This window comes from Octodon degus, unplaced genomic scaffold (assembly GCF_000260255.1).
Source record: "Octodon degus isolate 3935 unplaced genomic scaffold, OctDeg1.0 scaffold00095, whole genome shotgun sequence".
Taxonomy (NCBI): domain Eukaryota; kingdom Metazoa; phylum Chordata; class Mammalia; order Rodentia; family Octodontidae; genus Octodon; species Octodon degus.
The window spans coordinates 1,677,464-1,703,285 of record NW_004524671.1 but is presented as its reverse complement, the minus strand read 5'-3'; positions in this window follow the sequence as shown (position 1 = coordinate 1,703,285).

Genomic DNA, 25,822 nt, shown 5'->3' with positions numbered 1-25,822 from the left:
ATATATATATCCCTGTTTACATTGAAATGAATTCCATTTATCATGGAATTTAGCTCTTAGGAATACAAGACATAATCTTTTAAAAATTAATCTATTATTACACTTAAAATGTGACTAAAATTTCTTAATAGCAACAAATTTCTAGTTATTTCATCTACTTTTATTTTACAATTTGAATCAGTATCTAAATATGGAATGTTAATTGAAATTATTTGTCTCGAAAGTTTCTTACTATGTACATGTCCATTCTTTTACTTTGCTTTTCTTTTCTTTCCTTTCCTTTCCTTTTCTTTTCTTTTCTTTTCTTGTGGTTGTTGAGGAAGACAGGCTGTTACCTACCTGTTCTTCTTGGTTTGCATTTCCTTAGTGTCATTTACTATGTTCATGTGTGCTCTATGTATATCCTACAAGTTGGTAGTTAGATACAGTGGGCTGATTTGTCTTAAATTTTATATTTTCCTTGGGAAAACTTCCCATGTCACCTCATACTTGCATCAAAGTCATATAAGGATATAAGGGGGCCAGCGAGATAGCTCTGTGGGCTAAGGTGTCTGCTTAGGCAAGCACAGGGACCATGGTTTGATCCCCAGCACCACATGCCATGCCAGCTCAGACCCCCAGGATGGGCTGATCTAGCCAGAGTCCAGTCGTCACAGCTGCGTAGTGATACCCTGCAACAATGAAGTACACTTAAAAAAAAGCTAAGTAAGAATTTTTGTCTCTTATTTATGTTTTTGTTACCAGACATTATGTAGAACTTTGTGATATTTTAACATTCTTTGCAAATTAACTTTTTTAAATGTATTTAGTACAGCATCATAGGGTCTCATTACATAGGTCAGACTCACAGTGATCCTCCCGTTTTCAGCCTCCCAAGCACTGAAATTATAGGCCTGTACCACCACACCCACTTTCAGTCACTGTTTCAGCAGGCCTCAGGGGTGGGACTGGCACAGCACTCAGAGGATCTAACCCTGGTCCCTGAGTCTGCCTAAACAGGTACTTTAATCCACTGAGTTCTGGCCGGCCCCTTTTTGAATTAATAGCTACATATCTTATTTATTTATTTATTTATTTGTTTATTTATTTATTTATAGAAAAAAGAACTTTTGTTCATCAATTACTTGATTATCTTAAACTGTAGTTTTAACTTTTTCATGATTCATCACTAGTACACAGCATCAGGCTTCCACGTTTCTTCCCATCACAAAGGAATTTCCTCCGAGCACGTGATGATTTATCAAAATTTTACTTCAAAATCACTTTTACATCCTCAGCATATAGTAACTACTGGTGTACATTAGGTAATTAAAAAATATTTGCTGAATGAGAGAGTGAATGAGAACCTCTTATGTAAGTAACTGTCATACAATGCTTATATTTATGCATGATTTCAACACATTCAGGATTTCAGATGTTCATACTTACTGTCAGAAAGAATTCTTTTCAGTGTAAGTACAATAATGCACTGACAAGTCATATTAACTTCTAATAAAACATTAGCAGTGAATTAAATGAAGACATCTTAAATTATGCCATTCAAGATAAAGATGTTCTAGCACATACTTGTCACCAGGTACTCTTAAAATTATGAAGTCACCGGTTTTGAAAATTTTTATTTCCTATCCCTACAGTAACCAGACCATCACTCTAACCAAAGACAGGTAGCTTTCAGATTGAAAGAGAACACTGAACACACCTACCATTACAAGATGATTTCATTCCTCTGAACAGCATTTGTCACTCCCTTTTTCGCAAAGCACTCTCCCAACAGTGTCCTTTCACTTGAAGAAATTTCCCTGGTCATCTCTTGTGTTGTAAAACTCTTTGATTCTCCTGTTGCATCTTTCTCTTGGCTCTCTTCCCTGGGCCTCTAATTCCTTCACATCCTCTTTAGTTAGTTCCTTGTGTTGCACAGCCAGAAGTTCAGTGAAGCCATCCTTTTGTTGACCTCGCCCCTGCTTCTTGCTAAGAGGCACTGAGCTGCTAAAGGCTTTGCTGGACTCCTTACCATCTTCTCAAGCCTATGAACTTTATGAACAAATCACAGGCAAAGGTTTTTCCAAAGGTCATTCCTGGTGATAGCCAAGACCTAAGGCAGACAAGCAAAGCTGATGTTTGGGTTTTTTTTTTTATTGTAATATAGATATTTCAGTCCAAATTTGTGGCAAGGCTGTTCCTGTTTGATCAGTTGCCTTTACTGCCCAACAAAAAGTGTGACATGAGTAATAGTTCTTGAAAGTTACAAAAACTGCATGGTCCATAGTTTGCATAAGTGCCATAGCATTCAATGATGCCCTATTTTGACATTGAGATAAAAATTAACTGTGAATTGGGAGTGCCAAATGCATTGCCAAACAGGGAAAGAATTTTCAATGGTATATCTCTCCAAGCAATATTTCTCTTTCTATGTAGTGGTGGAAAAAGCAATTGGGGGAAATGGTCTGGGTAACAAAGGCCTTGGAGTTACTCTGCACACAATAATTAGAGAGCCATTGGCTATGTTTTTGAGTGCTCTTTGATTCTCTGGATAATAAATTAAGAGTGGCTTTAGTTTAATGTCACTGGAAGCATTGTCACCAAATAAAACAAGTCTGTCTTTGCTACTTTGAAGCTTGATGTCAACTTTTCTTCTTTACTGATATAACTTTATTCTGGAATTGTCTCCTAATACAGTCCTGCCTCATTGATTTTCAAAGCCTGTTGGGGTAAAGAAGCATCTTCCTCAATAATTTCTCTAAATGTTGCCTGAAATTCTCAGGCAGCTCTGCTATCTGCACTTGCAGCATCTCCACTTACTTTCATACTAATGTTGGCTTGAGCCATGGCTGGCAGTGAGAGATGCACCCTGTACACTCTTATTCTTCAAGTCTTTAAACAGGCTTTTAGCTTTTTCTTGAATAAGCATTAAACTGAGTGGATCTCAGCATTGACGCTGATCCTGCACCCACAACTGAAGAAGACTTTCCAACTCCTCTCTCACTTTTCCATACTTTTTGGCTATCATTTCTGACTTCATTGGCCCAGAAGACTTCACATGTTTATGATCCTCTCCTTGTTCTTTAGGATTGGCTAATGGTTGTATTATTAATGTTATAAGAATGAGTAACATTTGCCCTCTTTTCACCTTAGTGCAATTTCTCATTTATTTTCACTTTTGTTTCCATAGTTATGGCTTTGCACTTCATAGTAGTCCTATTCACGTCACTACCATTTGTCCTCCTCCTTTCAGACATTCTAGGTCCTAGTTGAGCACTGTGCTACTGTGCACTATTGCACTGTACAGTAAACACACAGGAACACAACTATGATAATGTCCAGCAGACACACGAGCTACTTCTGTAATTTGTTTACCTCTACAAATGTTACTAATGTGAGGTGTATTCATACGTGTGAAATTTCTCAACTCAAATGTTCATAATTTAAAATTATGGGCCTATAATAAATTGTATAATTTAGAAGAAATAAATAAATACATATACATATATAAATTACCAAAGTTCAACCAAGAAGATGTGAAATCCTTGAGCATTTTAATAGTAGGCAATAAAATTGAAGAATTAAAAATTCACTACCAACTAAGAAAAGTCAAGGTCCCAACAGATTTACTGTCAAATTCTATCAAAACGTAAGATCTAAATGCCAATATTCCTTACACTCTTCAATGAAAATGAAAGGGAAATATTACTCCAAACTCATAACTGGAAGCCAGCATTACTCTGATTTAAAAACCAGAGAACAAACAAAAAAAAAAAAGAAAACTAACTTCTTGAACATAGACACAAAAATCCTCAGAAATACTAGCACTAACCTCACTATCTGAAAGATCTCCACCTTCCAGTCTTTTCTCATTGTTTGCACGTAGAGAAGATCTCCACATTTTTGGAAAAGGGCGGGACCTAAAATCATCTCCTGTTCTCCCTGTACACATGCTCATATGCCATGAGGGACCAGGTTTGTTCTGTACCATACACTGGGTACTTTGTGATTCAATAAAAGATAGCACATTTTCTTAAGGCTGTACTTACCACCCTACTGCAGATTATTAGTGCATTCTTTGTGAAGTATAGCAAGTGTTTTTTGAATTCAAACCCTATACATAATCTTGAGTCTATCTAGAATAATATGTTAAAAATTATTTTAGCTTTTTAAAATACTTTGGAAACTTTCTATTCTCTTGGTTTAAAGGAAAAAAGTCTTCAACATCACTTAAAAGATCTGCATGATCATGTTATGGTTTTATCCTCATCCATCATCTTCCCAAGCTCCTACAGTGGCTATATTTGCTTTCTTAATTTGCCAGGTACATTGTGATACTGTATTTGTTGAAAAGAATTAACTCCTGATTATCTCCTGACTGCCCTCTCAGCTGGGGTTATAGCTTATGCCCTTCTTCTTCACCTAATTTATCACTGAAGCACAGCTCAGACACATCTGGCAAATGCCACATATGTTATGACTATTTCCAAAACTAGGTCACACAGCTCTGTTGTTTCCTGTCCTTTTTACAGCACTCACCTCTCTTAATGGCACTCACTACAATTCTAGTGAGATGATTAATTGTGTCACTGAGCTATAAACTGTTTTTTGTTTTTGTTGTGGTCAACATTTTCAATCTTGATTTCTCAAAAATGTGAGTTTGTTAAAATTAGATGTTAGAGATTTGCCAAGTTGGGGTACTCTTAATATATCTACTACAAATATATAATGCTTATGCATTTGTTGAGTACAAAAGAACTAATTGGTCAATCAGTCTAAAAGGTACAAAAGATTTTGTGTGTATACCTTTCCTCCGAAAGCATCACTAAAATCTTCTACCAAGATATACATACTCATCTTCATAAACTATTAAGAATCAACCTGAATTTTTTCTTTTCTGTCCAATAGCTTTCATTCAACTAATCTTTTGAAGTATCCTCTAAAATAAGCAGCAATTTATTTGATCAATATACTTTTTCTGAGTACTCACTATGAATAATATGATCAAAACTGACTGCCCTTTTTATATAGCTGCATAACTATGTAACGTTCTCATGGTTAGCAGGATACTTATCACCTCTGCTGTCCACAGTCAAGCTATCTGCCATTTTAGTGAATTTGTGATTTTTATATTAATTTTAGAAGTAGTGAAGTTGCTCTGAGAAATACTGCTAGTTAAGACTGTTATTTTCCAACAGCTTTGCACTCAAGGCATCCTAAAGCACATGACAAGAGTGTCTATGTTATGGTTTAGTTGCCAGAGTACTTGTAGAATATATGAAAACAGAATTGTACAGATGAAAATTTTTCTACGAAGCAATTAATGACTATGTACCTCTATAGTACTTAAAATATATCTGAGGCCAACAGACTCCCAACCACACCCGCCAACTCTAGCCAGCAGCCAGTCCCTGTGCCCCAGTGGAACTTCCTGCCTCCAGACAGCACTCAGGCCTGGTGTGGAACCCTGAGTGGAATTTCCAGCAAAGATACTAGGAGTGAGATCCAGCCAACTAACCCAGGAGCAGAACAAATTGCCAGGGGGACAGTGGGTTCACTTCCCTGGACTGCAGCAGAAGAAGTCAAGCACAGTAGCCAGACCCAAGCCGGGCCCAGCTGGATGAGTTCAAACTTGGTAGATCTGGACCTGGTAAGCTGTGATATACTGTTAGACCCAGACCTATGAGAGCTTGATCTCTTCCTCCCTCTGTCTCTCTCTGTCTCTGTCTCTGTCTGTCTCTGTCTCTCTCTCTGTCTGTCTCTGTCTCTGTCTCTCTGTCTCTCTCTGTCTCTCTGTCTCTGTCTCTGCCTCTCTCTCTCTCTCTCTCTCTCTCTCTCTTTCTTTCTCTCTCTCTCTCTTTTCTCTCTCTTGATTGAGAGAGAGGGCAACAGGTAACTGGGATGAAATTCTACCTGAGAGTCTCTGGGTACATCAAGGGGAGGTGATCAGACAGATCACAGGAGAACTGATCGAAACATAATTTCCCAATTCTATATCTGCTTAGCTACACAGTCATGAAGCTGGCCTGTAGGGTCTAAAATACAAACCCATTGTTACAAAAGTTTGTCCAGAGCTAAATCTCACTACCCAATATTAGTGATGCTAATTGTAGTACAGTAAATACAAAAAAAGTAACTGCCTAACCCACATAATCTCCCTTGGGTAATAATAGGAGTAAGGTAACTACTGCACCAAAGCTCTACACCAAAGATCAGAGGACAGTGCTATGAAAAATAACAATGAGAAGGAGCATAATGCAATCTAGGCCCCTGAGCCCACCCATAACAAATGCAGGACACACTGACACTGAAGAAATTGGAAGCCACACTCCTGAAATCTCTGAAACAATAGCAGCTGAGATAAAGAAATAACTGCAGAAAGGAATAGAGGATATCAGGTCAGAATTAACCAACAAGGAAAAAAAAAAGAAATGATAACTATAATGAAAAAAGTACTAAGTTCTTCTAAACTAGACATTGATGAAAAAAATAGGGAAGAATAGAAAAACGACAAAAACTTTGAATGAGGAATATTCAAAAGAAACAGAATGCAATAAGCAGATTCAAAGAGATAAACAGGAAATTAAAACCTCAATCACAAGCTGGCAAAAACCATATGAATGAAAATGAAGGCAAAATTTCAGGTCTTGAAGACACTGTTGCAGCTAGTGAAAAAATAAGTAAAGATCTCTTAAAAAACAAATAGGATGCAAGAAAAAAATAATTCAACATCTGCAAGACAATGAAAAGATCAACAAAGTAAGACTAATACGCATCAATGAGAAAGAGTCAATACAAATGATATAAAAAGAATATGAGCAGAAGCAATAGCAGAAAATTTCCCAAATATGGGGAAACAAACCTGACATTCAGATAATCAAATCATATAGAAAACCAAATAGCATCAAACAAACTAAAACACACCCAGACATAAAATAATCAAGATCCCAGAAATCCAGCACAAGAACAATATACTGAAAGCTATTAAAAAATTCATATTTAGAGGAAAACCCATAAGAATAATGGCAGATTTCTTTTCAGAACACATCGAGTCAAGAAGGCCATGGAGCAAAGTACTTATATTCCTCCAGAAAACAAAGTCCATCCAAGAGTGCTATACCCTGAAAAATTCTCTTTCAAGTTTGATGAAGAAGTGAAATACTTCCATGGCAAAGTGCAACTAAAGAATTTCATGATGACAAAGCCAACCCTACACAGACTGCTAAAAGATATTTTACATAGGGACCAAAATAATTACGACTCCATGAATGGTAATGAAAAGAACCCATGAAATAGAGCAAACAATTAAACACAGGAGAAAAGGGGATATACAACAGTAGGAAAATAACATGTCAATCATAATTCCATACATCTCAATTATAAACATCAAAGTAAATGGACTCAATTCACCAATTAAAATAGATTGGCAGAGTGGATTACGAAGCAAAATCTAACAGTATGTTGTATACAACAAACATAAAAGCTGTTTGATCCCCAGATACACATGCCTTACCAGACTTACCCTTAAGCCAGCCTAAGCCAGAAAAAGGAAAAAAATAAAGTAATATAAATGAGGAAAAAAAGAAGCACACTTAATTAATAAAAAATTCATAGAATGAAAGTCAAATGATGAAAAACAATATATTACATGCCCCAGCACCTCAGAAAAAGGCAGGGGTAGCAATCCTTTTCACAAACAGTCTGAACTTCAAACCAAGAGTGATCAAATGAAATAAAGAAGGCCACTACATACTGATTATGGGAAATTTTCAAGAGGAAGAGGAAACAGTCATAAATATGCATGCACCAAACACAGGAGCACCCAACTACATATGACATATCTAAATGGACTTAAGAAGTTTAATATCCAATGCCACAATCTTAAGAGGAGACCGTAACACCCCCTTATCCCAAAAATTATATGTCAAGCAGACAAAAGTTAGGAAAGCAGTTGTAGAACTGAAACAGAACTTGGAACAAATGGACTTAGCGGACATATACAGATTGTTTCACCCAACCACAGCTGAATGAACGTTTTTTTCAGGTGCACATGGGACATTTTTAAAAATAGAGCACGTACTAGCCATGTGTCATGCTTAAGTATATGCAAGAAAACAGAAATTATCCCATGTATATTATCTGACCTCAGTGCAGTGAAACTGGAACTAAATAACAAAAAAATCCAGAAAAACCCCATAAATATGAGGAAATTAAACAACATACTCCTCAGCAACCAATGGGTTACAGATGAAATTAAAGAAGAATTTAAATGATATCTACAATTCAATGAAAATTCAAGCACAACCTATAGGAATTTATGGGATAAAATGAAAGCAGTCCTTAGATGGAAATTCATATTAGTGAATTCGCACTTTAGGAAAACAGAATGGGAACAAATAAAAACACTAACGTTTCACCTAAAAAGTTACCAAAAAGAAGAGCAAACCAAACACAAAGCCCAAAGATGACATGAGATTGTATGATTGAACCACAAATTTATGCAACTGAAATAAAGAAAACAGTAGAAAGAATTAACTAATCAAAAAGATGGTTCTTTAAAGGATTAAATATAAATGATAAGCCCATAGCTAACCTCATCAAAAACAGGAAAGAAAAAACTCAAATTGAAGCAATAAGGAATGAAAAGGGTTAAATTACCACAGACCCTGTGGAAATTCAAAGATCAACAATAGCTATTCTGAGAATCTTTACTCTCACAGAATGAAAGACACAAAAGAAATGGACAGATTCCTAGAAGGGACAAATTATCAAAATTGAATCAAAGATATTCCCTACTTCTGGATATAAAGAATCCACATTGTGAAGATGGTCATCCTCCAAAAATTGTTATACAGATTTAATGCAATTCCTATCAACCTACCTCCAACATTTCTCACAGACCTAGATAAATTATTCCTAAAATTTATTTGGAAATAGAAAAAACCTGCAATAGCAAAGGCAATCCTGGGAACAAAGACAAGGCTGGAGGTATTACAATTACTGCCTTGAAATTATACTACAAAGCAACTGTAACAAAATCAGCATGGTATTGGTTAAAAAAAAATAGACCTGGAGATCAATGGAATAGATTAGAAGATGCATATGCAACTACAAATACACTCAAGCAACAATGTTACCTTTGACAATGGGGCCAAATATCCTTACTGGAACAAAGGTAGTCTCTTTATCAAATGGTGCTCAAAAAATTGGCTCTATACATACCGAAAACTAAGACTTGACCCAGGTCTGCAACATTCACTGAAAACAGAAACACTACATTTCCTGGAAGAGAAATTAGCTGGGAATCTTAAAGACATAGGTGTAGGCAAACAGTTCATGAACAAAAATCAAATTACATGGTAAATACTTGAAAGAATTAACAACTGGGAACCCCTCTTACTGAGAACTTTCTAGTCCCAGTCTCAATATTGTTTCCTACTGACCTGTTATTCTTCATTTAAGTTACAAACTGTGTTCATTTCTGGACTTGCAATGATTCTTGAATCAAATAGTATGAGCTCTTCAGCTTCAATTTTCTATTTCAAAACTGCTTTTGATATTGTAGGATCCATATCAAGTTTAGAATCACCCTTCATACCCTACATCAAATTTCTTTGTCCTCTATTTTTCAGGAAAATTTTTAGCATGGATTTGTTTCCTAAAATCCCACTTAAGCTTGAAAAGTAATTTAGTAAACATCTCCTTATTTGTCCAGACCTTTGATGTGTCATCCTCATTCAACATTTTCATTCATCTCATCTAATTAGGGAGTCTAATTATAATTACATTGATTTTCTTTCCAAGTGCAATTCTGTAAGTAGTATTCTCTAAATTGAACATCAGCAAATAGAAATAAAATAATTGTGGTTATAGAAAAGGCATGTTTTCAAATTTCTTACACCCACAAATATACACTTATATACTCAATGATTTTGCTTCTTGATATGCGCCAGCCTGAGATTTATTTGCGTATTACCACTCAGATTCTCACAAGGAATATTATAGGACCAAAACAGAGATGACTAGGACCCTACTCACTTATCCAGGGAACATTCCTGATTGTTTAGAAAGAAATAGCCCCTTCACCAAACTGATCACCTAAAATCCAGAAGTGAAATGTATATATTGTGCTGTGATTTGTCAGACTTTACTTATGTATGTATGTATGTATGTATGTATGTATGTATGCATGTATTTATTTTGTATTTTAGGAAATACAAAAACACCTTGTTTACAGGATGTTCAGGGTCTCACTACCAGATTGATGTATGTATGTATGTATGCATGTATTTATTTTGTATTTTAGGAAATACAAAAACACCTTGTTTACAGGATGTTCAGGGTCTCACTACCAGATTGGACTTGTAGTGATCTGATTGCTTACAGCCTCCCAAGAGCTGGGATTAAGGCGAGCACCATCACACCCAATCTCAATCACAGTGTGCCCTGGGGCAGGGCTGGCACAGCGGGCCCAGGGATTAAACCCATGATCCCTACTGAGCTCTTTGACCAGCCCTATCAGACTTTAAAATACTGTTTTTCTCATGCTTGGTGTGACTTGGACATTTTAGAAACCTGTATTAAATTTCAAGCACGTCTTTAGTTTTGCTTCTGAAATTTTCCTTGCCATTGTAAAAATATTCTACATTTCTTTACATGTCGTATGATTTCTTCTTCTCATCCCTAGAACCCAATAATTTAAATTCTCCTAGATTTACTTTCTTAGATAGAAATAGCTAGTCAAGTTCTGACCTTGCTAACTTTATACATGGGATGACTTCAAATATGATCACTGAGAATCAGAACACAAAATTTTTATAAAACTTTTATACATTTTTCAGAAAGCCCTGAAACTGATATTTTCCAAAGGTACATAAAAACCAAAATCAATATTCTTGGATAGCAGTTTGAGTTTTTTTTAAGTTGGCTTTGTTTTTAGAGAAATTTTAGGTTCACAACAAAACTGAGTGAAGAGTAGAGGATTCCTATACATCCCCTATTCTCCATATCTTCCTCTGCACACAAGCTCTCCCATTACCAACAACCTGAATAGCATGAAACATTTTTAGGAATTATGAGCCCAGCTCCATATAATATCATCACAAATCCATAGTTTTCATTAGGGTTCACTTCTGGCAGTGCATCCCTTGGGTTTCAACAAATGTACAAAACAGGAAGTCAATATTATGGTATCATACAAGATAACTTCACTGTCCTATGAATCCTCTTGTTCTCCATATTAATTTTTCATTTTTAACGCCTGCTAACAACTCAGTTTTCCTCATTTTATCATTTCACCTTTAGGGAGTGTCACATAGTTAAAATTGCAAAGCGTAAGAGCATGGAGAGACCCTAGGCCTTGCCCCTCTGCCATTGAAGTAGACTTTGTAACCCATGCTAAGCCATGGGGGAAGAGAGAGAGAGCCTGCTCTCAACCCATCAACAATTATAGAAACCTCTGTCCAGAGAAACCCAGGTGTTGGTACATTCCCCTACACTATGAGATGGGAATCGAACATGGGAAATGTGTGGTTGGTCTGAAGCATCCTAGGGTAAATCCACTCCAACAAGGAGAAACAAATTCCTCTAACAAAAAGTCTGTATCGAAACTCCTAATTTAAGATTTGTTCCTTTACATAACTATAGACTTTGCTCCTAAGGTCTAAGGCACAAAAGTGAGACACTCTGCCCCACCCACACTTCCCACCTACCTACTCCCAACCCCGAACAACTCCTGACTCCTGCTTACAGACTCCAGCAAATGTCCAGGCACAGCACCCCACTGGACCTTCCCACCTACCAACTCCTGACTCCCTACTCCCACCTACAAACTACAGCCAACATCCTGGCCCTGCTCCTCACCAGAACCTGCTGCCTCCAGCAAGCAGTCAGGCCTGGTGTAGAACCCTGCAGTGGAACTCCTGACAGAGCCGCTAGGAGCAAGATTTGGCCAGCTAATCCATGAACAGAACAGCTTGCAAGTGGGGAAGAGCAATTTCACTGGGTTTCTGCTGGGAAGAAGGACTGCATTGGTTGTTGGACTCTAGATCATTTGAGTTTTGGCTTGGCTGAAAGTTTCTCTGAATTTTACCCATGTCCAGAGACTTTGCTTGAGACTGAGATTAAGTGTGGCAAATTGATTAATCTTTCAAAGGAAATTTCAAAGCGAACAAATATTGGGGTAGTGACATGGCTATTGGTGGGGGCTCTTAGTCAAATATGCCTTGAGAATGAAGAGCAAAGAACCCAGCAGAATGATTTAACATCTTATGAGTTTGGCCAGAAAGAAAGTACCAAGAATGCTGTGTACTACAAAGATAGAACTGAGATCTCCATTGCCCAGTAGGAACAGGAGAGCAGAAAAGATGTCTTGAGGTCATCACAGAAGGTGGCAGATTCTTGCCCTTAGCAGCCTCAGAATCACAAGGGTGAGGGACTTTGCTTTGAGGAGAAAGCCACAGAGTCCTATGTTCCAGAATAGAGGCAACAGCCACAGTAGGTACCAGAATGGAGGCGGCAGCCACACCAGATTAAAGAATGGCACTGACATAGAAAAGTTGTTTCTCAGAATCAGGGTAAGAGTGCTCAGCGACCCAGGCACTTGACCCCTATAGTCAAGAGAGAGGAAAGCCTGGCTACTGCTCCAGCTGGTAACCATCCTTGGCATGATACATGTGGCACTGCTTTTAAGTGTGTGCAGAATGCGGGAGTTCTGAGGTTAAGAAGGCTTCCACCCAGATTTCAGAAGAAAGCCTGGGAGGCCAGGCAGTGTGCCTCTCAGGTGGCAATGTGTGAAGCTGTGAGTGAGAAGCCTATTCAGTGGAAATTCCAGAAATTTGGAAAAGCCAGGAATGTGTATTATCCCAAGGAAACTCAAAACATAAGAGAGAAGCCATGGGAGCTACAGCCACCAGAAGTGCCATAAAGTTGGAGCCACTTGGAGCTCACACTTTGCCACAGATTGCTTTTTTTTTTTCACAGATTGCTTTAGATGTTCCACATGGAACTATAGGACTTAATGTTTGTCCTGCTGGATTTTGGACTTGTTTTGGCACCAGTGGTTTGTGTCCTTCTGTATATAACTTTTGGAATGACAGTGTTTATCTGTGCCTTTGAATGTTTGATATATTTAACTTTTCATTTGTACAGGGGCTCACAGTTGAGAGTTTGCCTTGCATCTTGGAGGGGACACTTGGGACTTGGACTTTTCAGAAGTGCTAGAACTGTTGGGGCTTTGGGAACTCTTAGAGATGGATGAAAATGTCTTTTGCAGAAAAGAATGTACATGAGATTTTGGGGGTAATAGTCAGAATGTTATGGTTTGTGTCTAGTTGTCCCCCCAAAGCCTCATGTAAGTCATGGGGCATATGTGGCTGGGCGAGCAACATGTAGCTTGAGAGGTGAGGCAAGAGGACCAGGACATGGCCCAAGGAGTGTGGCCAAAGAGGTGCAAACTTTTAAACTGGCTAGGCTGTGCTTTCTGAGAGGTGTGAAGAGGGTCATTCGGGACATGGAAGCACTCCAGCCTCTCCTCCAGTGTCTTTAAGCCTCCAGTAACTGTGAGCTAAATAAACCTTTGCTTCCCTCATTATGAGTTTTGGGTAGTTGTCCCAGCAATGAGAGAAGAGTAACAAAAAGAGCATCTAAAAAGTTATTGGCCCAAAGTCATCTAGAATTTTCTGATATTAAATTTACAGTATTTCTTTATACATTTTGCTGTATAATTCATTTTGAAATTTTTTGTAAATTGTAACTTCTGTATCTAGAATCTTTGTTTTTGTTTTTGTTTTGTTTTGTTTTTACTTTTTGGCATGCGAAAATTCAGTGGTTACTCTATAACTTTACCATTTACTCAAGAGTCTTTGATATATTGTGTATCTTTGCTCATTCACCAAAGATTCATTAACCATTCTGTTAATTACTACAGCTTCACAATGAATCTTGAGGTCAGTTAAATCTCAAATCAGAAAAAGAGAAATAAAATCATAGTCAAATTCCTTACATGTTATTAAATAATGACAATCTTCAGAGATATTTTTGTAGGGTTATAACCATAATATGGCAAATCATTAAGCTATGCTCAGTCACACACACACACTCACACACACACACACACACACACACACACACACGTGTAAATACTTTCATTGTTAGATGTTACTTTCTGCTAGAACTTATCAAAGTATGATGTCATTCAGTTAACCAGAAAATAAACTGTAGAATATTGTTGAATTCTACTGAAATGAAAAACATACAATGTCAGCATTTTAGTCCATTAATGAATCACTGCAACATATTTAGTTTAGAAGTGGAAAGGTTTCTTTGTTTGTTTGATTTTAGAATTTCTTAAGTCAGATAAATATCATATTTTTGCTATATAGTCCAACTAACACATTATTACTGTTAGGGACAAAACTGCTGAGTTTAGAAACTCAAGGTGCTTTAGGCCTCTCCAGCATTATTCACAATAGCCACATTATGGATAAGCCTAGGTGCCAATCAGTAGAAAAATGTATTTTAAAGAATATAATATATACAGTGAAGCATTATGCATCCATAAAAAATAATTAAAACATTTATTTGTAATAAAATAGATGAAACCAGAGGCCATCATATTACATGAAATAAGACACAGAAAGGCAAATATGATGTGCTCTTTCTCATAAAGTGAAGATGCTGACTTTAATGTAGAAGAAAGGGAGGGTGTGGGAGGAAGGAGGGCAAGAATGAGCATAAGGAGAGTGGGTACAATTAAAATGCAATGTATGCATACATGTAGCCAGCATATGAAACCCAAAATGTACAGTCACTATTAATTAACATAATTAAAGAGAAGAGACATGAAGACAACTTAAATGCCTATTGTTAAATGAAATATCAGTTTGTAAAGGCAGAAAGTACAGTCTGGCTATAGAATACTACATATAGGAAATTAAAGCTAAGGGACAGTTAGACAAACAAACCAAAAAACTTTGCCGTTCCAAGAGCCTGGAGTGGGACTGCAACATGAATTCATGAAGTATAAGGAGCTCCCTGTGCAGTAAATTTATTTAGTATTACAGTATTGTGGTGGTGCTTCCATGTAGACCTGTACAACACAAAAAGTAGAACCCAAATTAAATGATTGACCTTAGTTCACAAGCATGTACAGTACTGTTCATTAATTATAACAAATACAACACAGTGTTACAAGATGATCATAACTTCAGAACTATAGGGGACATTTTATGGGAAGTCTTGGTACTAACTCCACATTTTTTCTATAGATAGATAAACCTTATAATAAATGATCTAAACTTAAGAAAAAAGATTAATATATTAAGACAGCGAGAAGAAATTGAGAAGTCTCAAGAATCAAAGCAAGTAAACCAATTATAAAGCTACTGAGGTTAGTTCAGAGAATGAGCATAGTGGCCTGAACTAAAGCAAGAGCAGTAAGGATGGCTTGCAACTAAAATATGAGACTGAAGGAGTCAAACCATTGCTTCAGCCAAAGTATTAAGATGGATGGTAGAGAGGAGAAATGATAGGTACAAGCCTGGTGTGGAAGCACATTTCTGTAACGTAGTACTTGGAGGCTTGGGAAGAAGGGGTCACATGAGGAAGCCCAGCTTCTGAACATGTGAGTTACTGAGACATTATCTCAAATTTAAAAGTAATAATAATAGCAACAATAAAATGACTAAGGGTGTTTTCCAGTGCCAAAGCCCAGGCTTCAAACTTTAGCATCACAAAAGAAGATGAAACTATAAGTTAAAAAAATCAGAAGTAAAAACATTGATGCCCCAAGCTTCTTTTTGGTCTTCAACAGTCATCAGCTAACCATTAGTGTATTAGAGAGAAATATCCCTAAATGTTACAAGTACTCATCTTGCTCAAAATCAAAGATCCTTGCAACTAATCTAGTTAACAGTGATACATTGTGATTCTTCAGAAGTTTTCTATGGACTCTTACAGGTTTTTCAAAGCAATAATCCATGATGATGGATGATTCTTAGTAAAGAGCATTACTTAAACCATTTACTTGTATAGTCAGAGCCTTTGAAATGTGAGATTTTATTGGCTCCTCAAAATGGATAAAATAGAATTAATTGGTATTGACCTCTTAGCAATTTTAACAATTATCACTGCACTGTAGTGATAGCCACAGAGCACAGTTGTTTTCTCAAAAAAGCAAAATTTCTTCAGTGTTCATCATAGTATAGATACAAGATCTTCCAAGTCTCAAACCTCTCTATCTTTGTTCAGCTGCCTATTGTCAAAACTTATAATGAACAGAGGAGGCAATATTTATTAGCATGTTTTCCTGTCATATAAAACAAGATATAAAGAAATGGATGCTTGAAATGCTCCATAAGACAGGTTATCAGCATTGTGTGGGCTGAGTAGGCTAAATCCATTATGATTAAGGGTTGTCATCATGAAGGGAATTTGCATCTGAGTCAGGAAAACAGTCAAAGACCTATATACTTACTTGCATTTGAAGGGCTTAGACTACAGAAATAGGCACCATTTTGTTTCAAGGTATTAGTTTGTGGAAAATGCTTAATGTCTCCGTGTGTGTGTGTGTGTGTGTGTGTGTGTGTGTGTGTGTGTCTAGCAAACAAAGCCAATAGAGAAGCTCCAAGTAAAAGTTGTTTTCTTCTTTATTTCTTACTTGATATGAACTATATGATATTCAATAAGAGGAAATTAAATCCCACCACTGTTTTTAATCTTCTGCAGGAAATTCATAGAAATAGAAACATAAAATTTCCCTTTCTGACATTTACTCAATTGTTTGGCTCAAATGATTAAATAAGCTATACTGGACATCTATGTGGCTTAGTTGAGTCTAACATTGTTAATTTCAGATAAGAGATTTCCTATAAATATTTCTAACATAGACAGGTATAACACTGAGTGGGAGCATATGGATGAATAAGAGAAATAGAACAGAATAGAAACTAGAAACATGTATTTGTAGGGAATATAAAAAAGCTCCCATCATCTTGTGCACCTGTCCTTATGCTTAGGGGAGCTTTGCTAATCTGCTAAGGATGTGTGAGACCCTGCATCCTGCCCCCTAACCCCACCATCTCAGGAGCAATGCTCAGTCCTGGAGAACCTCAAAAGATTCAAAACTGATAAAATAAAGGAATAAAACACTACCTCAAGTCTCTAGCCCATCCAGAACAAGTCAAGGAGACATTGACATAGAACATGGAAGTTATATACATGAAATTTCTGAAATGATTGCAACTGAAATAAAGAAACAATTCTATCAAGCAATAGAAGAAATCAGATCACAAATAAGCTCTCCAAAAAAAAAAATGCGGACCATAATGAAAGAAATACTCATCTTATCTAAAGGAGATAAACCTAAATAAACAGAAAAGTATAGAAAAATAATGGAAGCCTTGACTGAACAGTATTAGAAATAGAAGACATGAAACAGATATTCAGGAAATAAAAAATTTAATTGAAAGCTGGAAAAATTGTTTGAATGAAACCGATGATAGACTTTCAGGCCTTGAAGACAGCATTACAGCCAGGGATCACAAAAGAAAAGATGTGTAAAAAACAAACAAACAAACAAACAAAAACAAAAACAAAAACAAAAAAAAAAAAAAAACAAGGATCCAGGAAATAACAATTCAAGAGATACAAGATTATTCAAAGAAAAGCAATATGACTGATAGGTGTCAAAGGAAAAGCAAGAGTCCATATGAATGACATAAAAAGACTATTTGCAGAAATAATAGCAGAAAATTTCCTAAGCATGGGAGAAGAATCTGACACAAAAATAAATGAGCCATATAAATCTCCAATTAAGGGCGGGCAGTATAGCTCAGTGGATCAAGTGCTTGCTTAGGTAAGTGCAGGGATCAGGGTTCGGTACCTGGCTTCACATGCTGCACAGGCCCTGCTCCCGGGTACACTGAGCCAGCGATGGAGTCTGGGCATGGTAGTGCATGCCTGTAATCTCAGAACTAGGGAGGCAAAAATCGGGAGGATCAGTACGAGTCAGGGCTGTGTAGTGAGACCCTGCACAAAAAAAATACAAAAAGCAAAAAAACTCCAATTAATCCTAATCAAAATAAATCTACACCCAGACAGACACATGATAACCAAAATCCCAGAAATTCAGAATAAACTATTAAAAGATGTTAGAGAAAAGAAAAAGATCACCTATGAAGAAAATCTATCAGCATCAGGGTAGACTTCTCAGCACAAACAACCAGGCCAATAAGAGCTTGGAGTGAAGATTTTAGTTCCTGAAATGCAACAACTTCCAACACAGATTGAGGTACTTGTTCTCCTGCTGACTGTGGTCTCATACTCTGGTATGCATCATATCTTTGGCATGCTCCACCATTCCTTATGGTTCTCCATAGATAGGGTCTCAATGTCCCCTTTTTCTGTTAGGCTACCATCTCTTCCAGGCACTATGTCCTCCCTTCACACTCAATATTACCTACTTTAATTTCTAAATCAGTTCTTTACTTCTAGACTAGAATCAATGTTCAGTGATGATGCAGCACTTGTTTTTACTTACAAATACACTTCTAGAATCTTGAACGATGAGTGGCATTTAGAAACTTCCTAGTAAACATTTGATGAATTAATAAATTATACCAGAATGAAGAATTTGTTTCAATAATGGATGCTACAAGACAAAAGATTTACTTATAAATAAAAGAAAAAGACACATATATGTAAACTAAAAAATATAATGATCTCTTATGAAAGTGTTAGGGCCGAGACCAAACACAACTTTCCATACAGTGAGTGAGTGATCTATTAATTAATTAATTAATTTGGGCTGGGAAGATAGCTCAGTGGAATAAGTGCTTGCCTGGCAAGCACAAGGTCCTGAGTTTAATCCCTGGTACCTCAAAAAAAAAAAAAAAAAGATTAAATTAAATTTAAAAATTATTTTATTCATTTGTTAATTTATCTGCTTGAGAGACTAAAGATTAAACCCAGGTGCTTCACACTGAACTGTTTCCCCATCCCCATCACTGTTCTCTGCTATTGTTGCTTTTTCATGTTGCTGCTATTTTGTTTTGTTGAGACACATTTTTGTTAAGTCTCTAAACTACCAAGGTGGGACTTGGTCTCACATTCGTCCTATCTTTGCCTCCCACAGCACTGAGAAACAATTCAGAAGTAGGTTTAAAAAATAAAGAGACTGATGTCAAATAGTCCTTACCCAATAAGATAAACAGATATCATGATACAAAACAAATATCTATGCTTTACATTCTGTGAGGGTTGGGGATTTGCCTTGTTCATTTCTACACTGCCATGGATATGTCAGAGCAAATGCAGTAAATGACAGTGTTTTGGATATTTCAAGCTATATTGTATCTTTAGCAGAGCCTGAAGTAGAACAGAAAACCAGGAATTTAACATAAAGTCAACACTATTAACTATGGTGGTTAACCAATGGGGAATATGGCTAGCAATTGAGGTCGTAGAAGGGAATTCTAAGGTGTAACAGAAATAAGAACTGCAGGGAGTAGCTGCCTGCCCTAATTGGCAAATGAAAAAGGGAAGAGAGACTAAGAGATAATGTGATTGTGACTCAGACCTTCAAGAAATAGGTTCTCCCACTCATGTAATTAAACAGATTTTGCCAAAAACAAAGAGAATGACCAACATGCAAAAATCCAGTTTCGGAGGAAATTGTCTCTCATCTTGTCCTCAGTTCTCAGGACCTGGCCCCCTCATTTGACATATACTGAGCCAAAGGACTAAAATTATATGTGCTTACTTGTTCAACTCAAGGAGCACAAAGTAGGACAAAGAAGTATGGACTTGACTTAAAAATCATTATCACAATTCAAGTTTTACCAGAAATAGTTAAGCATAAACAAATCCATAAGCAATCAGAGTCAAAAATACATAAGGATGGGAAAATTAGGATAAACCTGGAGGTTTACGAATACACAAAATACTTGTTTTGTTGTGTATTAACTCTGTTGTACCTATTATTAAAACTAATTCTCACAAATTCCTAGTGAGATATATGTTATCCCAAATTTTATAGGTGAAGTGTCTTCATGAAATTATAACATTTTTAAATTGCAGGGTCCAAATTGGATATATACCAAAGTTCATAAATTCTGTTATATCAAACTAGCTCTTTGGGATATGTGAGGAGTTGAAGTAAGACTAGGAAGAAACATTCACAAGAGAAAGTGCTGCCTTTGCTCTTTATTTTTTTCTTTTTATGGCTCTGTTATTTTTCATGGGCAAATTTCTTCACCAACATCTCTGGCACAGTGATGTATTAAAATGAGACATGAAAACTCAGCAAATGTAGGAACCACATGCTGCATATGGGTAGAAATAGTCCACAGACCCCAATACTCCTGGGGGAGTAGTAGAATCCAGTTTTCTCTTTAAAATTAAAGAAAGTTGGAAATTTGTGGCAGTAGGTCTATTGTACTTAAAACTAAGTTTTCAAACCATCAAATCAACAATTAATATTTAAAGAAGAAATAAAAGTAAGATCAGCAGCAAGCATCCTTTAGAAGTCATTGTAGACATACATTTTATTGGCACTTTCATTCTGTTGACTCATTTTTATATACTTTTATTATAGAATACCTTTACGCATACACTCAAGAGCATCATTTCAAAACTCCTTTAAGAAAAAAATAAAAATTTCAGGTACCACTGAATATTTTATCAGTGTTCATTAGGACATAAAGAATAACTGAGTTGATCTTAAGTGCAAGGTGAAAGCAACAGCTTCTGGGTGCACAGAAAATGACACAGGCTTCACGTGAGAAAGAGAAACACTTCTTCCTTACTACTGTCCAGACATAGTGAATTTTGTCATTGTTATGTAAAGTTTGTATCCCATGCACATTTAGAATTCACCGGCTTTACTATTTAATTCAAATACTTTCTAATACTATCTTGATCACATCTTAGGACCAATGAAACACTTAGAAGGATGAATGTGGCTATTCTGATGGTGATGGAGTCTAACAATGGAGAAAAGAGTCCTAGGCTAAAAAGCTCTCTCAAGGAATTTTCTATTGGTTCATATCACAAACATGAGGGTTTTTTTTTCAACTCACTATAAAAATAATAGTATATCAGTGTGGGTAACTAACAGGGACTAAAATTGGCATCTCAAGTAACCAATAACATGCAAAGATGACTTCACAGACTAAATGGACATGTAGCTGGCATATGGTCATGAAAATGTATTTAGTTAGGTCTTCTAATGCACTGTGCCACGTGGCTTGGAATAGAAATAGGAAAATAATTAATAGCTCTCTGATAATATAACACAGTCGAACTATGTGTTCACCAATTCTGTTTCCCTTTGGAGGATGCTAAGCACAATTACACCTTCCAGTTACCCTCGCAGGTAGTTTACTGCCAAGACCTGTAGTGCTGCTCAAAGTGAGGCAAGGAGAAATCATGTGTATGGCTTCCAGGCCATCTGTCAAAAAGACCTTTAAATCTTACTTTCTCTGTTGGACACTGAAAGCAAGGGTTCCAGAGACCAGTCTAATGAGGATATGGATTCTGAGGCTTGACAGAATCAAAAAGGACATGATCCTGTGGTTGCCTCATGGAAGGCTACCTATGAATTCTCCAGCCAAATTGTAGCATAATTGAGAAATATATCACTACTGAGTTAAACCTTTCAGATTTGAGGATGATTATGCATAAAAAAAGTATTCTGTCAATCATGAAAGGTGTGACAAATCAGGTAAGACTTTTCAACTGAGGTTAAATTTTAATGATCATGAAGGAAAAGCAAAAACAAGGAGTCAGAAGTGATAGGAACAGCAATGTGAGCAAAATAAAGAAGAAAGATTCACAGTTTAGAAATCAAATTGGTTGAGGATTTTTGTAGAGTTCAAGTTGGAAAATTTAATATGTTAGACAACATAAATATGTAGTAGAAGGAACTGGAACTAATCTTATAGACAAAATAATTAGAAACTCTTTCTCTTAAGGGCCAGATATTAAATATTTTGGATTTAGAGTTTTGGGGTATAGTTCAATAGTATAGCACCTGCCTGGCAAATGCAAAGTCCCAAGCTCAATTCCAAGCGCCAAAAAAAGAAAAAAAATATTTTGCATTTAGTGAACCATACCATCACTATTGCATCTATTTGACTGCCCTATAGCCAAAAAGTAACCATAGACCAGATATTAATCTGGTAACATCTGTTACCCAGGAAAATTGTGTTTATACATGAAAAAATTTAAATTCTATGTAAGCTACATGCAGGAGGAAAGAACATTTTTTTGGTAACCGATAAACATGTAAAAATAATTCTTGCCTCACACGCCACACAAAAGCAGTGTGGGCAGACTTTGCTCATGGGCTAGAGGTAGCCAAATCTCCCATCAGCAATGGAACACCACAAGCATTTTAGTGAATCATATCGTTGCTATTGCATCTACTCATTTTTACAAGAGACTGAAGAAAAAAAGAACAAGAGTCACTGTAACATACATATAAAGTGTCTTGGAATTTTTTTTTTCAATCAGGAATAAAAGAATAGTATTTTGATAAAAAGAAAAGGCAATATCAAATTTAATTGGAATATTTTAGAACCATTTAACTGCAGGCACAGTTATTCTAACAACTAAACTAGAGCAACCCAGGGGCAGGGGGAGTTAGGAGAGTCATCATATGCTAAAACAACAGACAGATCATTCTTTTATTAAAATCTCAATGTACGTATTTCAGATTTCCAATTATATCTGTATAGAAGTATTTTGTTCTGATGTCTCACAATTCTTTTCTAAAATAACATTAATAGTAGAAATAAAGCAAAATTTGACATACTAACTACCACCAGGGATCTGAGGATTTTCATGAACTACAAATCTTTGAAGTATACTAGGGAGAAAATAAGTACTTTACTTATGTGTTAGCTCTGTAGTTCAAAGATACAGAAAATATGAAGTAGCCCTCTCATAAATACATGATTATTAGCATGTTAGAAGCCTATGGTATGTTCCTGTTGTTATGGATAACAAGATAGACTAAGATATAACCACTATATCTTTGTCATCTCTAACATAACCTATATTCTTTTTTCAAATAGAGCCAGATAGTAAATATGTTTGATCTGTGGCCCCAAAGAACTTTCTGTAACTTCCCTTCTCTACTATTGCAGCATAGAAGCAACTACAGACTTGTGAAAATCAGGTGTAACTATCTTCCAGTAAAATTTTCTTTTACACAATCAGATGAAAGATGATAGTTTATTGACCCTGGGTCCATGTCATATGTGAATTTTGTTTGACTTTGCTTTGCTTAGATAGCCTGAGCAATCTCTCTTTCCACAATCATTCTCTAATTACCATCCTTGCCAGTAACAATAGGATGATCATGCACTCTCACATATCTTTAAATGTTTTCTTGCTTTTTAATTTCCATGAAGGGGCTTCCTGACCTCATTGATATTAAATATGCTTTGTTCCTTTATTCTTATTTATTTCCATACTCACTGGACACATATGTATATAATTATTTAATAAAATTTGAGTGGGCTGGAGAGTTAGCTTGGCAGTTAAAGCACCTGCCTGTTAAGCATGAGGACCTAAGTTTGATGCCTGGTATGGCATGTGCCACCAACCACCAAAACCTGGGATGGTGGGGCATACCTGTAATCCTAGGGCTGAGGAAGTTGAGACAGGAGGATCATTACAAGTCTAAGCTGCATAGTGAGACCCTGTACCAAATAAATAAATAAATAAATAAATAAATAAATGATTTTTAAAAATTGGAATGAATAGAGTTGAAAGAGAACAAAATTCTGTTTGAAATAATATCTAAAAAGGAGCAAATTTGATACTTAAGAACATACCAATAATATAATTAAAAATTATTTTATGAATTAAATTAAAACAAAAATTTTTAACAAATAGTTGTAATAACAGAAAACCTAAAATAATCCACTTTTATTCAAGGAAGATCTATTTTGAGACCTGCGGTGAATGCCTGAAAATAGCAGACATAACTGAATCCTTATTTTTTTTTTCTCGTAGCTGTTTCAGCCCATTCTGGGGACAGGGATGTCGTGGCATGTGGTGCCTGTGATGGTACACACTTGCCTAAGTTTCCCTAAACAGGCTCTGTAGACTGCTGAGCTATCTTGCCGGCCCCTAAATATTTTTGCTTATACAATGCTTTTCCCACATATACCTATGATAAAACATAAATTAGCCACAATAGAAGATTAATAAAAATGACACATCTTCCAACAAGCAGCTGCGGGGGCCAGGTTTGCAATCACCAGGGCTGCCCTGCCGGTCCCACCTCCCGGGAACGCTGAGACAGCAATTGAGACGGCATGGTGGCATGTGCCTGTTAATCCCAGCTCTTGGGAGGCTGTAAACAGGAGAATCACTATGAGTCTGATCTAGTAGGAGACCCTGAACACCCTGAAGACCCTTCCCTAAAAACTACAAAAACTAAATAAATAATGACACATCTTATAATAAAGTTATTTTAATTTGTATAGTTGTTTATTTCTAGAACTTTCCATATAATAATTTTGAACTTGTGCTACCCATAGATAAATGAAATTGTGGAAAATAAAACTATAGGTAAGGAGGAACTATAGAATTACTTAACATGCTTTGGTAAAATATTGACTATAAGAATGGTCAAAACATAGCCATATGGAAGTAAGGAAAAATCCTAAAAATGAAAAACAAGTAATGATTTATCTCAACTTTATATTATAGTATCAACCATTATTGAACTATAGGTCATTAACTTTTTATCTCTGAAGCAAAAAATAATGTGCACTAACATAGATTGTTTTTAATTTGTTATTTACATGTAAAAGTAACAGTTATTTTCAAATATGCCTTATTCAGTTATGTTAAATTACAACTGTCCTGAAAAATATTTATTTTTATATAATACATAAAAGTTGATCAGATGATAAGCCAAAAATAATTGTGGAGAAACAATGGAAAATTTCAGATTTGTGTTTGATCCAATTAAATGTAGAATACATGTGAAATTTATTAAATATGAATTAAATGCAAGGTAAATGCAAAAATAAATTGCTTATAGCATATTTTGTGACAAGCTAGTAGCAATATGCTAATTTTCATAGTTAAAATATAAGCTATAATACCTACATACAGGACCCAAGCGGGAGGGGTCAGTGAGATAGCTCAGCAGTGTAACGCGCCTGCTTAGGCAAGCTTAGGCAAAAAGAAAGACCTTAGTTCGATCTCTGGCACCACATGATGTGCCAGCTCTGCCTCCAGGGTTGGCTGAGCCTGCCACAAAAAAAATTAAAATTTAAAAAATACATTTTTTTTAAACTGAGAGTGGAATGAAATACAGAAGTAAAAGTTTCACAAATGCCTCATGCACTGGGAGTCAGGGAACAATTTTGCACTCTAATTTTGATAACTTATGAAACTTTATATTTTAAATAGAACCATCAGAATAATTAAAACAGTAACTGTCAAATCATTTGAAAAAGTCAACATAAAATTTGCATAGTGAAATATCAAGGAACATAAAATGTAACTTGACAGAAAGCAAATTTTGGTTTAGTCACTGAGTAGGTTTGTCTTCTGCCTATAAAAAGCAAGCACTCCTACACTGTATTAAAAACAAGGTCTGGCAGACACATCTTTGAAGAGAATATACACAAGGCCAGCAAGCACTTGGGAAAAAGTGATATTATTTATCATTAGGGAAATCCAAATATAAACCACAATAAAATACAACTTCACTCACTTTCCCATGGCTGGAGGGGAAACTAAAATGCTCCTATGCTACTCATAGAAAAGTAACTCAGCCAGGGAGATGGCTCAGTGGAATAAGCGCTTCCCTGGCAAG